This window comes from Canis lupus, chromosome 29 (genome assembly GCF_048164855.1).
Source record: "Canis lupus baileyi chromosome 29, mCanLup2.hap1, whole genome shotgun sequence".
Lineage (NCBI taxonomy): Eukaryota > Metazoa > Chordata > Mammalia > Carnivora > Canidae > Canis > Canis lupus.
Window position 1 is genome coordinate 35,592,027 of NC_132866.1, and position 16,199 is coordinate 35,608,225.

Sequence of the window (16,199 nt, forward strand, 5' to 3'; positions counted from 1 at the left end):
CAGTATCTAGCACAGTGTCTGATGGACAGTAGGTGCTCAATAAATAGATACCAAAAGAAGAGAGGCCAGGTTTTGTCAGCTCAACCTGGCGGTTTACCCATTGCCATGTCCTGGTCCTCTGGCAGAAGTCCAAAAGTATTTGTTTATACTGGTGCAACTTTCAGCCCCTTTCTACACATGGCAATGGTTGGGCAATTGTTCACTCTGATGAATCATTCCAGTTGCTCTCAGCATGCATTTCTCTTTTCTCTCTATCAGGGTTGTTATCAAATAAGATGACAAACTATTGAAAGTAAAATTATGGGGAATTACAAAGTAATAGGGTGGGGAGATTTGCTTCATCATCTGCTAAAGGTTTGGAGCACACTGTCCCATTGCACCTCCCATTTCTTTTCTGTCTAATAACAACAGGTACATTTGCTCTGTGCCAGGGACTGTGCATGCATCATCATTAATGCTTTCTTGTTGGGATCAAATAAAACACTCTAAGACAATCTTTTAGGAGGCCAAGACAGATCTATCTATGCCACTTCAAACCAGCAGCTTTGCTAGAGCAGAGTCTGGGCTGTCTTTATTTTTTAGCACCTACTATGGCTCATATGTATTAATAGGATCCTGGATAAAAATATAAAAGCTAAACAGCATTTATCATGAAATACTCTAGAGTGAAATAGGGAGTCAAATACAAATAAAAGCCATTTTCTTCAGCTCTGAGTTTTTTTTTTTTAAGGCTAAATTTACATATGGCAGTATACTTTCTAGGTGAGAAAATTTTTGTCTTTGGAGAATTCTTGAAAGATTTTGATAGTATACACTTTAAAAAATGGAAGATTGTCAAGACTTTCCTCCTGGTTGCATGATCTGTGAATGCTAAAAATCACATTTCAATGTGGCAAGTTTTGCTCCCAGATTTGTCACTAACTAGCTGTAGGAACTTGGGTAAGTTGCTTCACTTCTCCAAATTTCCTCGTAGCTTATGAATTCTATAAGTGTTAAATTGACAGATATGTGCAACCCTTTTATGTATGCTATTGGAGAGAATATATGGACTTACACATTTATAAATATTATACATTTATCAAAAGCAACTTTTCCAAAACAGTAATAAGGATTTTTCTATGGGAGAAACATGAATCCTGTTATGATTATAATTTCTTTCAAAAAATAGTTGAAGAAGATTGATTTATTAGTTATCTATTTCTACTTAACAGTATTACCTCAAATATAGGGCTTAAGACAACACACATTTTATTATGTCATGGTTTCTGTGGACCAGGAATCTGAGCACTGCTTAGCTGTTTTAGGGTATCAAAAGACCACAATCAAGGTATCAACTGGGGCTGCTGCCTCATCTGGGGCCTGACTAGGAAAGGACCTGCTTCCAAGCTCATGTAGTTGTTGGAAGTATTCTATTTGCTCCAGATTGTTGCACTAAGGGACTCGGTATGTTGCTGGCCATTAACCAGGTGCTGCCCTCAGTAGCTTGCCACTTAGCTCCCCTCTTGGCCAGCCCACAGCATGATAGCTTGCTTCTCTAAAGCTAACAAGGAGAGTTTCCTAGAAAAATGGCAACAGTATTACATAATGTTGTCACACATATGTTTTTATGTACATTCTGTTGCATTTGCTGTATTCCATTGGTGAGAAGCAAGTCACAGGTCCCATCAATACTCAAGGGGAAGGAGTGATACAAAGCATGGCCACAACGAAGTTGGGATCAAGGGGACTACTGTGGAGTCTATCTGCCACAATTGGAAAATTACAAAAGGTATGTGAACAGTAAAGTAGGGTGAAGTTCTGAAGAGACATCATCCTCAAACAAACACACATGGAAACCTTGCAACAAGGGAACACACCCTACTTCTCTCTTATCCTCCATTTCAGATAATGCTGCCATCCACAGCTCAGTCTTCAAACCTGGGAGATACCCTTGGCTCTTTACTCTCTATCCAGCCCACTCCCAACTCAATCCACCAATAAGATACCATGACCCTGGTGTCTATTCCCACTATTTCCCCACCATTCAGTTATCAGTGTCTTTCCCTCAAACACGGTTTGACCACATGTCTCAACTGGCCTTCTGGATTCCACTCTGCCCCTTTTTAAGATATACTCCTCATACAATAGTCATAGTGCTTTTCTTAAAATATAAATTATATCATGTTATTCTCTTGCCTAAAATCTGTTAATAGCTTCCTACTGAATGTAAATAAAGTCCAAACTCTTTGTCTGACCTAAAAGACCCTATATGAACTGACCTCTGCCTATTTCTCTAACTTCATCTATTCTATTTCTCTTTATACACAACTGAATTGTTAACTTGTTATAATGACATATTTTAAATCTCATGATCTAAAAATAAATAAGATTAGCATTATTAAATCTAACATAGAATACAATATCACTTGAATAGAATAAAGTAAGTTTTAATATAGCTAAGCATTTGAGACTAAAAAAAAATTTAATGAAAGAAACATTATTTAGCAATTATGGCTTTATGGGTAATCCATTGCATTGTGTATCAGATAATTTGATCCAAAATGAGATATCTTAAATTAGATATATTTTTGAAATAATATAAAATCTCGACTTAAACTACTAATATACATTGAAGCTAAATTAAGAGAATATGTTTATCCATAAAGTGGTGAGTTTTATTACTTTGGGAGGGGGTCAGGCAAAATTTATTTTATCTATGGTTTATTAGTTCAGCTTAACCAAAATTGGAGGTATAAAATCATATATATAATAAACTCTGAAAGTAGAATTACACATTCATGGAAGTTAGTTTTCTTACATTTCTTATTAGTTAAAGCCAGGAAAATTCACTTTCTAATTATGTGTGTCCAAATGATTCATTTATCATAGACTCACTACCCAAGCCACTGGGGTGTGTTCACTCAGACAAATTAAATCTGAATTAAATCTGAATCCTGCAGTTCAGTAGCTGAATGAACTTGTTCAGTATATTCAAACTCTCTGAGCCTCAGTTTGCTCATAAGCAAATGGGGATAATAATACCTACCTCTCCAGTAACCTCTCCAAGTTATTTTAAGGATTAAATGAGGCAACTTATTTATTGGCACATTCATTGTAAATACTTTATGTGTTGCTCTCTCTTTTTCATTACTGCTTGGCTAATCAATCTGAGAACTCTATAGGTTGATATGTTTTCTATTTCTATTCCCCTTATGTTAGACCTAGGATCAACCAGGTAGAAGAATTAGAAAAGTATCATAAAGGCAGAATCATCAAAACTTGTCTGGCATGGAGGAAAAATAAGACAGAAGCCATGCAGGAGTCTACAATTTCAATTGGATGTGACAAATTACATAGGCATGCTGAAGGAATTTGCATTTACTTGTGGATAGGTAAATCGTGGACCATGACAGAACACTTTGGTAAATTATATTATTTACTTATCAAATCATCTATGCCACTATACCCCTCCTCTGTGTTTTGAAGGTAATGAATATTAATTTGAAATAGAAAAATCTGTGTGGTTGTTTAGGATATTTTAGAAAAATTGTCAAGTATTGAATGTAATGCAAATTCATAACTTATATTTCTCACCAGAAGTAGTTGTTTTATCAGATGAGTATTATTTCATTATTATTTCATTTCCAGAGCAACAGGGCCTTTTGAATTTTTCAGATTACTTTTGGGAAAAAAGACATTGCAGTTACTTGCAATTTAATGAAAATTCTTTTATGGCTTCTCACTTTGGGATGCTGTTAGATTGTGTTGGCATGGTGTAGGGGGAATCTTATAAGTTCTGTAAACTCTTGGTGATTTTAACTTTGTCTTAGATTCTAAAATATCACTGTATAATTTTTAGCATGGAGAGGCATTGTTTCATTAGCTTAGCCTGATCTGGTTAGTAACCTACCAAAACAAACTCATTGAAAATTCTTTCACTTTCTTTTTTAGCCCTGAAGCCAGTAGCTTATTCCTTGGTTAATCATGGTATATAATAATAGAATATATATATTGACCTCTGCCCAGTTTTTCGCACAGAACTCCTAAAACCTGTGTAATTTCTTAAGTGAAAAGAGCACTAGGAGCATCTTTTATTCTAATGAAGTGACTCTGAGTGGGGTCCTGGATGGGAGCTGTTCACCAGAAAGACAGAACCATGATTAGAAGCTTGGAATTTTCAGTTCCACCCCCTCATCTTCCAGACAGGAGAGATGGGCTGGAAATGGAGTTAATAATTGATTGTGCCTACGAGAGAGGAAGCCTCCATAAGATCCCAATAGTATGGGGTTTGTGGAGCTTCCAGGTGGGTGAATATATATGCACCAGGAGGGTGATGTGCCTTAACTCCATGGAGACAGAAGCTCCTGTGCTCAATTCATTCCCAGATTTCTCCTATGTATCTCTTCATCTGGCTGTTCATCTGTATCCTTTATCATATCCTTTAATAAACTGGTAAACATAAGTGTTTTTCCTGCGTTCTGTGGGTCGCTTGGGCAATGAACTGAACCCCAAGAGAGGATTGTTGGAATCTTCAATCCATAGCCAATTGGTCAGAAGAAACGCAATAACCTGAGCCTTCATGCAACTTAGAAATCTGTGGCTAGGCTTCTCTCTCTCCTCCTGTGTCTCTGCCTCTCTTTCTCTCTCTCTCTCTCTCTCTGTCTATCATAAATAAATAAATAAATCTTTAAAAAAAAAAGAAATCTGTGGCTAGTCATCCATATCACATGGAAATACAACCAAGATGAGTAAGCAGATAGAGGTAGATTGGGCTTTGACCATTTTTTTTTTGTTTTTATTTTTGAAATTTCATTTTCCAATTGGTTACCACTGTTCTGCAGGAAAGTCCTATTGATTTCTGTATATTGTTTTGTATCCTGCCAGTATGCTTAAATCTCTTAAACTTGTAATATATTTAGATTCTCTTGGATTTTCTCTATTACAGAATCATATTTTCTGTGAATGAAAATTTGATTTCTTTCTTTCTAATTTTCTTGCGTCTTATTTTCTTATTTTATTGCACTGACTAGGACTTCCAGAGTGCTATTGAATAGAAGCAGTGATAGCAGACAATCCTAATCTTGTTCCTCATTTTAAAAGGAAAATTCTACATTTTATCATTAACTATGATATTAGTTTTTTGGTTTTTTTTTTGTTTTTTTTGAGGGAGAGAAAGAGTGGGTGTGAGAGAGGAGGTAGAGCACAGAGGGAGAAGGAGAGATAATCTTAAACAGACTCCATGCTTAGTGTGGAGCCTGACACAGGGCTCAGTTTCATGACCCTGAGATCATAACCTGAGCCAAAATCAAGAGTTGGACACTTAAAATTAAGCCACCCAAGTGCCCCTTAGATGTGTTTTTAAGAAGATAATCATTATAAAGTTAAAGTTTCTTTGTGTTCCTATTTGCTAGTAAGTTTTTTTCATTAGGTTCAGAGGTAGAATTTAGTGATCCACCAGTTGCATATAACATCCAGTGCTCATCACATCAAATGTCCTCCTTAATGTCCATCACCCAGTTATCCCTTCCCCTCAACCATCTCCCCTCCAGCAACCCTCAGTTTGTTTCCTAGAGTTCAGCATCATACAATCCTCTCAATAGATGCAGAAAAAGCATTTGACAAAATGCAGCATCCTTTCGTGATAAAAACTCTCTGCAATATAGGGATAAAAGGAACATACTTCAATATCATAAACGCCATATACAGAAAACCCACAATGAGTGTCATCCTCAGTGGGGAAAAACTGAGAACTTTTCCTCTAGGGTTGAGAACACAACAGGGATATCCACTCTCACCACTGTTGTTCAGTATAGTACTAGAAGTCCTAGCCTCAGCAATCAGACAACAAAAAAGAAATATACAGTGTCCAAATCAGCAAAGAAGTCAAACTTTCATTCTTCACAGGCGACATGTTACTCTATGTAGAAAACCCAAAAGATCCACCCCAAAATGGCTAGAACTCATACACGAATTCAGCAAAATTGCAGGATATAAAATCAATGCACAGAAGTTAGTTGCATTTCTATGTATTAACAAGAAGGCTGAAGAAAGAGAAATTGAGGAATTGCAAAAAGTTTTATTAGAAATTACTTTTGGGGGCAGCCCGGGTGGCTCAGCGGTTTAACACCGCCTTTAGCCCAGGGTGTGATCCTTGAGACCTGGGATCGAGTCCTACGTCGGGCTCCCTGCACGGAACCTGCTTCTCTCTCTGCCTGTGTCTCTGCCTCTCTCTCTCTCTCTCTCTCTCATGAATAAATAAATAAAATCTAAAAAAAAAAAAAAAGAAAGAAATTACTTTTGAAGGATGCCTGGGTGGCTCAGCGGTTAAGCATCTGCCTTTGGCTCAGAGCATGATCCCAAGGTCCTCGGATTGAGTCCCTCATCAGGGTCCCCACGGGGAGCCTGCTTCTCCCTCTGTCTGTGTCTCTGCCTTTCTCTCTGTGTCTCTCATGAATAAATAAATAAAATATTTTTAAAAAGAAATGATCGTTGAATTTCATTGAGCATTTTCTCTGCATCTATTAAGACAATTAGAAACATTTTCCCTTTATTCTGTTGATGGGATGATTTAAGTGGCAAATCCCATATATTCTTGAGATAATTCAAGTTGTTCATGATACCCTGTTTACAAATGGTACATAATTTGCTAATGTTTTATGTAGGGTTTTGCATTTTGGTAAGGTGTAATATTACCCAAATGATTGTTTCTTGTACTGTCATTTTCTGGTAAATTCTTGTGTATCAATTAGCTTTTGCTGCATCAAATAAAAAAAAACAAAAACCACTTCAAAACTTAGTTGCTTAAAACACAAACATTTATTATTTTATATGATTCTATGTCAGCTATGGGTGACTTTTTTTGATCAGGTCAATCAAGTGGCAGCTTGGCTGGGCCTGAGTGATCTGAGATAGCAACAGACATGTCTAGTGCTTGGCAGAATGGTTGATTTAGGAAGCCTTGGTCGAGAAGGTTTGTCCTGGCTTCGTATGGTCTTGAACCCTCTAAAAGGCTGGCTCAAATTGTAAGTTTTTCACATGGTAGTTTCAGGGTTCCCAAGAGGCACAAGAAAAAATAAGCCCAAATATGCCAATACTTTCCAAGTCTCTGTGTCACATTTACTATTGTTGCATTGGCCCAAACAAGTTACATGGCCAAGTCTAAAGACACATGAGAGGATAACACAAAGGATGAGAATTATGGTGGTCCTTTTTTTTTTTTTTAAAGATTTATTTATTTATTTATGATAGACAGAGAGAGAGAGAGAGAGGCAGAGACACAGGAGGAGGGAGAAGCAGGCTCCGTGCTGGGAGACCAACGCGGGACTTGATCCCGGGACTCCAGGATTGCGCCCTGGGGCAAAGGCAGGCGCTAAACCTCTGAGCCACCCAGGGATCCCCTGTGGTGGTCCTTTTAACAAATAATCTACCACATCTTGAATCTTCCCAAATTCTGAAATGGTTTTAGAACTTTCAAGGACAAGGACCAAAAATTTCTTACAATCACTTTCCATCACCTATAGCCTGGCAAATAAATGAAACTAAGACCTCTGTAAGCAGCTACTGCCATGGGGAGTGCCAGAAAAGTCATATTAAAGATATACAGGTATCAGCTAATAAACAATAAATGTTCTATAGTGCTTAGCATTTGTCCTTTTTTCCCTTTTTCCTTCCTTCCTTCCTCCCCAGTGCTTATAGGGTACTTATTTTTTTTAAGATTTATTTATTTATTAATGATAGACATAGAGAGGCAGAGACACAGGAGGAGGAGAAGCAGGCTCCATGCCGGGAGCCTGACGTGGGACTCGATCCCGGGACTTCAGGATCGCACTCTGGGCCAAAGGCAGGCGCCAAACCGCTGAACCACCCAGGGATCCCCATAGGGTACTTATTATATGCTAGGCATTATGCTAAGAGTTGGGCAAGTAGTCAAGATTTTGGCAAACAAAGGGACAGAGAATCACCATGCTACAAAAAAATTCTTGATGAAGGACAGGGTTGACATATCATATAGAAGAGGGTGAAGCATCTCTGTGAGGAGCAGCATGATTGGTAAGAATTTTAAAATCATGTTATTTTGGCATTATTTGTAAAAAATGTGTATATACATAATTGGTCATACAAGGTGTTAGTTGTGGAATTTGAAAAAACAAAACAATGGAAACATGGATATAAATTATGATATATTCATATTACGGAATACCATGAAAGAATAGAATTATATGAATTGATGTGGTAAGATAGTGATATATTATTATTGGTAAAAAAATTCAGTTTTAAAATAATATGCATAGTATAATACTATTCTGTTAAAAATCTATATGTGAACAATAGAGTATGTGTGCATGAAAACAGAAAAGACAAAAAAAAAAAAAGAAAAAAGAAAAGACACCAACTTGAAATGATAATTATCTCTGAGAGGTAAGCTTAGTGAGAAGGTACAATAGGGATCTTTTTTACTTTATATATATTTTGTATACAATTTTAATTTTTGAAAAAGAATATGTATTACTTTGATAATTAAAAAGTCTTGGTAGAAAAGCACTAGCAAGAGAATTGAGGGTTGATGGGAGTGGAAGGGACTAATCTGAATACTTACCTCAGAAATGCTGGCAGTCCATCAAGACCCCCATTTGCATGGGGGACTCTATTCCTGGGATAAATGGTGAAGGGCCTTTGAAGGTGACAATCAGATTTTAGGATACCTGGATCAACAGAGAGGAAATAAAGAGCTTCTCAACCTCTATGATCAGTATTCCTCCAGGAAAGTGAAGTATTTACTGTGAAGAGAAGAAAAATATATGTATGAGTACATGGATGGTGTCACTCTGAAGTCTTGTCTCCCACCTCCATCCCCACTTTGCAGAGTTTTCATGAAATCCCTCTCCTGAGGGGACTAAGCAAAAGAGGCCCTCATAAGAGCTTAAATATAACTATAATCAACCATTCTGAGACCTCAAAGACTGGGTAAAAATATTGTCCCAGCTTCTAGAACTTCTTCAGTAATGGTGATAAGGGCAATAGCATCCAGCACCAAAGGCACTGGAAGGCATGGCCACAGCGTTGGGGCGGAGTGAGATTTCAGGCACATGTTAAAGAAGCAGTGCAGAATGATCACAGTTGAAGAGCCCACCAGAAAGGCATACACTGGGAAGTACAGGGTGTCAGATATGACCTCTTGAGGTGGGTGGGTACAAATGCCCTTTCACTTATTACCTAAGCCTCATAGATGCCAAGATTGGTGTAGCTCAGGGATACAGGGGCTACACAATGAGGGTGATGAAAAACCTTAAGGCATAGTTGCCATCATTAATGCTCCTATGGTAGTTGGAGTTCAGGCTGCCCTCCCAAAGCACTTTGTTGGTACTGATTGGAGTTACTCATATCAGCCTCTGTCTCCCCCATTAGACTGGATTCTGGGGAGTTCAGAAACCACAGTGTGTCTAGTATCTTATATTGTCTTTCATATTTGTATGCCCAAAGCACTTACTTTATTGTGTGCTTGAACCATGTTTATTGAATTGAATGATGAGCTAGAGTTGAGATTTTGTAATAAGTAGGGAAGCTACAAAATTAGGCCAAATGACAATAGCCAGAGACTTACCCCCAAGAAGGATTTATACAAATTGTAGCAGTTCTTTTTGAACTGGGGACAGATATAGAAATAAAGAGTCTTAGACAATACAAATGATTTCTTTAAAAAGTTAGCCTTTAAATCCACAAGGAAAGAAATGTATTATATTTTGTCCTGAGTGGTGGTCAGGAATAGCTACAGAAAGTAGCTGTGGGTGAACTTTGGACATAACAGTGACAACACGATTGAATTCAGAATCTAGAGGGAGAGGAAAAGTAAGAAACAAAAATCCATCAAGATGCTTAATTTTAAAAGGGCAATAAAACCAAATTGTTACATTGAAATAAATACCTGTAGTTCATTAAAAAAAATAATACAAAGACTCTAAAAATACCTTCTTGAGAAATGCATGTCGCCAATTTTGCAAATTAGATGTTGGAGGAAAAATCATATGCTGTTCACTAGAGCAATAAATGAAATCACTGGTGGTAAAAGGGTTTCATGGGAGAAGGGAAACATTCCACAAATGACAGAAACAGGAAAGCACGTGACTTCTGTCAGCTCAAATTCCTATCAGAAATTAGGCAGCAATTCAAGGATCACGTAGACTAGAGAATGCCATTTTAATACGAACCCTCTCTGAGTGGCTAGGACTCTACAGAACAATTCACTCAAGCTACAAGATCAAGGAATACTGAATCAAGCATAAACTATTTGGGGAAATTGTTCTATAAAGAGAAATCATGCCTGAAAAATGCCCCCAGAATCCTCCAGGGCTTACATACATCTAGAGAGAAGGAAACATATGGATATGGTTGATGTTGGCTATTATCAGCCCCACTCCACGGGCAGTCCTATTGTTGCAATCTTGTGAAACTGAGGGCAGCATTTAGTCAAGAGCAGATAGTTGTCTTTGACACAGAAAACATACAAAGCTAGAAGGGTACTCCTACTCAACATCTTTAGAATGAGCTGGAAAGGCAAAACTTTCCAATTTTCAAATAGCACTACGTTCCTCTGAAGAGGGAAATGCAGGATGTTCTTCAGTCATGCCATGTGAGCTTCAGAAATGACACCATAAACACCAACCAGGAGCCTCAGTGTAAGCAAGGGTCAGATAAAACACATGGATAAAAAAATAACCCAGTTTATATTTTAAAGATATAACTCCGTGTTAGTTATGCTAGTAAGTTATGATCAAAGAAGAACACCTATAGGTTGAGTTCTCAAACCTTTGGGTCCCAAGACCAAAAAATTAAAAATTATTGAGAGTTCCAAAAAGCTATTTATTTAGTTCATTTTAAAATTACAATAAGCCCATTGCATGTCAATATAAATAAAACAGTTTTAACTATATTTTCCAAATTAAACAATTAGTGAGGAGAATGGAATTAAGTGGAAGGGGAGGCAGGCAGGGAGATAGAGTAACTGGGTGATGGGCACTGAGGAGGGCACTTGATGGGATGAGCATTTGGTGTTATACTATATGTTGGCAAATCAAACTTCAATTAAAAAATAAATATACAATTATATATATTTTCTTTAAAAAGGAGAATGGATTTATGTTTGTATTTTTGCAAATCTCTTTAATGTATGATTTAGGAGAAAAGAGTGGATGATTATTTGCTTTTGCATTCAAGCTCTTGTAATACTGTCTTAATTGAAGTAGATGAAGAAAATCTGGCCTCACACAAATAACTAGTTGGAAAATGAATATATTTTCATAGCCTTTTTAAGGTAATTGTGGATATTCTTCTTTGATACTACACTAAAACTCACCCAGTGGTGGTTTCTTAGAGGTTAGTTGCATTGTGGAATCTGAAACCATATTATCTTTTCATGCTCTGTTATACTAAAATCCACTGATTTAGCTTGCACTTTGATTTTTTTAAATTTAAACTCATGCATAATTTGTATAACATAGTGAATTATTCATTCAGAAATTATTGATTGGCTGAATCCTGTAGATCTTCCAAATGTTGATATTTTGTTCTACAATATAAAATAATGCTATTGTTAATATCACCATAGAACTCATCAAAGTCTCTAGGCATTGAGAGAAGCTGTACAGTTCACAGTGAGTGATACAAATTTCCTGAAATTGTAATTTAAAAAAAAAACAACCCAAACTTTACCTTTGGCAACAAATACTGTCAGTTTTATTTCTTTGAAGATGGGCTCACTTCCTTCATTTCAGAGAAAATATCTGTCAAAAACTATGGCTGTTTTCTGTGAGGCATTCTTTTAAGTAACATGTTCCATGAAGAAAGTGAGCATAGCTCATAATTCAATTGCATGAGTGTTTTTCCTCAAGACAACCTTCATATTTATAAGGCAGAAGTTATTTACGTAGTTTTCATTTTGTCCCACAGGATATTAAAAACATATGTTCCCAAGGGTCAAAACTTAATAAAGTTAATAATTTTTACCATGTCATACAGGACATTCTTAAGTGAAATTACCCTTTTACACTATTTTTTTTTTTAACTGCCAGTGTGTGGTAGTGAAGAATACAACGAGCACTAGAGCTAAGGAGACTACAGCCACCTCTGCACCATCAGTGCTAATCCAGCACAGCAGTAACAAAGGCAAACAATTTCTCGGTCTTATGGAATTACTTTTTACTTTGCTGAACCTCTGAGAGGGTCTCAGGGACACCAGTGTTTGTGTACCACATTTGAGAACCACATTCTTAAAAGCTAATCTCTGAATACATCGTCTCACTTTAGATGGCAGAGAAAATGCTCTGTTTCATCTGCCTAGTATTGGAAATTATATACAAAGTACTTCATAAAAAGTGAAATATCTGCTCCTCTAAAAACATGACTCTTTGGTAGCCGAAATACCTTTCTTTGCACATAAGGAAGATTACTTGGAGATTAGCAACTAAATATTCAGGGTTGGGATAACCTATCAGAGAAGAAAGACGAATTAATTAGCATCTTACTTTGGGAAAAATAAGGAGAGGGCTTGTTTAAAAGTTTAAAGTCATGATTTAATTGGATGGGTATTTATCAAGCACCTGTAGAGTTCCGTGGGTCATAGAAAGATGTGTATGTCCAGGTCCCTGCTCTTGTAAGAACTAGAGCACCACTGGTGGTGTGGCAGGGAATCTAACTGCAACAAGGGGAATGAGAATCAACACCTGAATGGAAATAGAAGATAATAATATCAAAAGTGCCCCAAGGAAACACACAATCCAAAGCTAAGAGAGGGGTACCAATGGTCCAAATCCTCCAGTCTTGGGTGAATCTAGTCCTAGCCCTGAGCTAGATCTCACTGGCCTATACCCAAGAGCTGCCCCTTACCCCACCCCCTCAGGGCGCCCACCAGTGGATCTCAGTCCAACAGGATAGAAGGACCTTTTTCCCCCATTGGTGTGGCAGGGTAATTTATGGAGTCTTTGTTTGTTGCCATTGTTTGCCTTGGTGTTCCTGGCCTCTAGGGTGTTTGCAGTGCTGTACTTAAGAAGCTGCCTGAGGTGATACTCTTTTCTGTGGTTTAGGGAAAACTGGAAGATTTAAATTGTGTGGATTATGCAAAGTGGCATGTGTGGTGCTATAGATTGAATGATTGTGACTTCCACAAACTCATATTTGGACACCTAATCCCCAATGTGATACTATTTGGACATGTGGCTTTGGGAAGGTAAGTAGGTCATGCGAGTGTAGTCCTCACGAGGGATGAATGCCCTTATAAAATATATCCCAGAGAGATCCCTTGACAGAGCTTTGTTCTGCCATGTGAGAACATAGTGAAGAGGTGGACACCTACGAACTAGAAAGCAGGCTCTCACCAGATACTGAATCTGCTGGTGCCTTGATCTCGGACTGCTCAGCCTCCAGAACGCAAAAAAATAACAAGTGTACTTTTTAAGCTACCAAGGCTATGGTATCTATGATAGTAAGCCAAACGTATTAAGACAGGTGAGAAAACAAGAAGCCAAAGCAGGTGAGAGGAAGTGATGGGATGGGGCTGAAGTTGGCAAGGAAGACCCAGGAAGGTGGTGGAACCATCATGGGTTGACTGTGGGGGCACTTTGGGAGGCTTCCTTGTGCTTTTATGTAACACTTGTGTAACTATCACTACGTGCCACGTTCTGTGTAGAGACAGCCCTAGCAATGAGGGCATAATTCCTGCCTTGAGGACCTTCTTGAGCTGTTTCTAAATTTTACTATTTAACTTTCTCACTATGCACGTATTATTATAACTAGCTAGAAAATTCCCTTTTTATACTCTACATAATCTACATACTCCACAGTGCCTATGTTATGTTCTCCACCAAGATGGCAATCCCCATATTGCTCTCTAAAATATTTTAGGTTCATAAAGAGTTGACGAACTTCTACAGATTGAGGAAAAGAATGTCAGATTGGTCTAAGGTACCCCTGAAGTTCAACTGGGAAGGTTCGGAGGAGACAGTTTAATGCTCCAAACACAAAGGAGAAACTGAATAAAGGGGCACTTGGGTGGCTCAATTGATTAAGCATTTTGCCTGAGGTTCAGGTCATGATATTGGAGTTCCGGGATGGAGCTCCATGTTGGGTTCCCTGCTCAGTGGGGAGTTGGCTTCTACCTCTCCATTTGGCTCCTTCCCCAGCTCATGCTTGCTTGTTCTCTCTCAAATAAATAAGATCTTAGAAAAAAAAAAAGAAAGAAAATGAATAAAATTGTAGACAGGTGCTTTCCTGAGTGAAATGCTCTGAAAGGGTCCAAGTCAAGGCAGATCTTCAGACTGTGGAATAGCAAGTGTGTCAAATCCTGATCAAAAGTTCCCACCAGGATTTTAGTTGAACACTTGGTTTGTTTTTCAATGTGATGACAAAAGATTGGTTTTAACCTTGTAGGGAATGTGATAGAAAGGGTGCAGGGCTCTGGGGCATTAACAGTTGGGAGACTTGTCACTACCAAGCCTGAAGAGAAAAGGGGATAAACCAATCACCAGGACATACAGAAAGAGGAGTAACAGAGAGGGTAGCCTGGTAGCTGCTGGGGAGCTGTGGCTTTTGGCAGACCCCACTGAGGATCCTCATTTTCCCTGCCGGCAAATGCCCTGCCTTGAGGTTTGCCAAATCCAACTGATTCCAGAGGACAAAGGAGCCTGGTGATTAGACCCATACAGATTAGTCTATCAGAGCACAGAGCAGAGGAAAGAAGAGGTGGATCTGTAGAAGCATATGGAAGATATCAGCACAGAGACCATTTCTAGGCTAATCAACATGGCTTTATCTACCTCCTGCAGTGAGGCTCTACCTCCCACACAGAAGAACAGAGAGAAGACTGGGGTTGGGGAGAGAAGGATGTGCTCAGGAATGGTATCTGGCATGGTCATTATTTGTTTCTTTATAAAAGAAACATTTTCCTCCACCATAGTGGAGGAAAAATCCACCATAGTGGAAGAAAAATCATTTTCCTTCTACCCTTCTGAGTTCTTAGCTGAGGCTCCTATAATAAAAGAGAGATTAACAAGAGGCAGAGAAGTTTGTCAACATGTTTACCTTATGTATACATGGAAGATTTTTAGACAAGAATAATTTACTCCCTGAAGTGGCTTAGAATTTAGATTTAAATACCCTCTAATAGGGAAAGGGGAAGGGCCATGTAGGCTTCTTAGGAGAGAGCAACTGATACTTAGGAGAGATGAATAGGTCCTTAGAAGAATAGAACAGTATGATAGTTTGGGATAAAGTTTGTCTGGGTGGTATCTACTTCTAGTCTTCTCTCCTGTGATAAGAGTCAGTCTTCCTTGGTTGATGAAACTAGAGGTGGGGACCTATGACAATGGAATTGCTTTTGGAGAATGGTCTTCAGGCAGATAAGGGGAGTTCAGAGAAAGTCTCTCCCCACCATTGCTGTCTTTCAAGTGCCTATAGCTCAAAATAGTCAATGTGCCAGAGCGGCATATTTTGGGATGGTGGGTCCTGAACTCCTTCCGTCACATTTTGGTGTGACATATTCTGCTACCCTTCAATAATTCTTTTGAATCTTAAAAAAAAAATGTTTACCGTTTATTGCTATAAAAGAAAGACACTTTTATTGCAGAAAATCTACAAAATACAGAAAGATGTAAAGAAGGAAACAAACCACAGTGGTAATCCTATCACTGAAAGATAAATGACCATTTGCATTTTGGTGTACGTCTTTCTGGTGTTTTTTTTTTTTTTTTTAATGTCCATGTGCTAAAGTGTATATGTGTGTTTGTGTTACATATCTACAGGTTAATTAGGAAATAATTGAAGGAATTATAGTATTTGTTATACTTGCAATTTCTACTTGTAGGCCTGTGTCTAAAATTACATTGCTACCACTTTTCTTCATGGCCTTTGGGAAATAAAGGAAGAAATCCTGACTGTCACCTGAACTGTTGGAGATATGCACCAATGAATCAGGCTGTAGAATTGATGGGTGTAGCATGGCATAGGGTGCACCTATCAAATATTTGTGGAGTAGAGAAAGAGCTTGAAGAGTTTCTTCACGAATAGGTTTTGATTATATGTACATATATAGCTTGGTTCCTAAATAATTCATTTTTGTAAGTATCTATTTCTTTTCAAATAATTTTATATTTTAAAAATTAAGATCTATCATATGTACAGTTTATATTCTGTTCTTTTCACTTGCCATTACATTGTGACTATTTTCCTGTCTT

The 16,199-nt window shown here is 37.9% G+C and overlaps 1 long non-coding RNA gene across 1 annotated transcript in view; it reads right to left on the bottom strand.

Moving 5' to 3' along the window:
- LOC140621156 (uncharacterized) overlaps positions 1 to 16,199 on the bottom strand; it is a 54,866-nt gene that overhangs the window by 9,628 nt on the left and 29,039 nt on the right. Inside the window, exon 4 of the long non-coding RNA XR_012020886.1 lies at positions 8,576 to 8,756. This is a non-coding gene — a long non-coding RNA (uncharacterized lncRNA). The remainder of the gene's footprint in view (positions 1 to 8,575; positions 8,757 to 16,199) is intronic.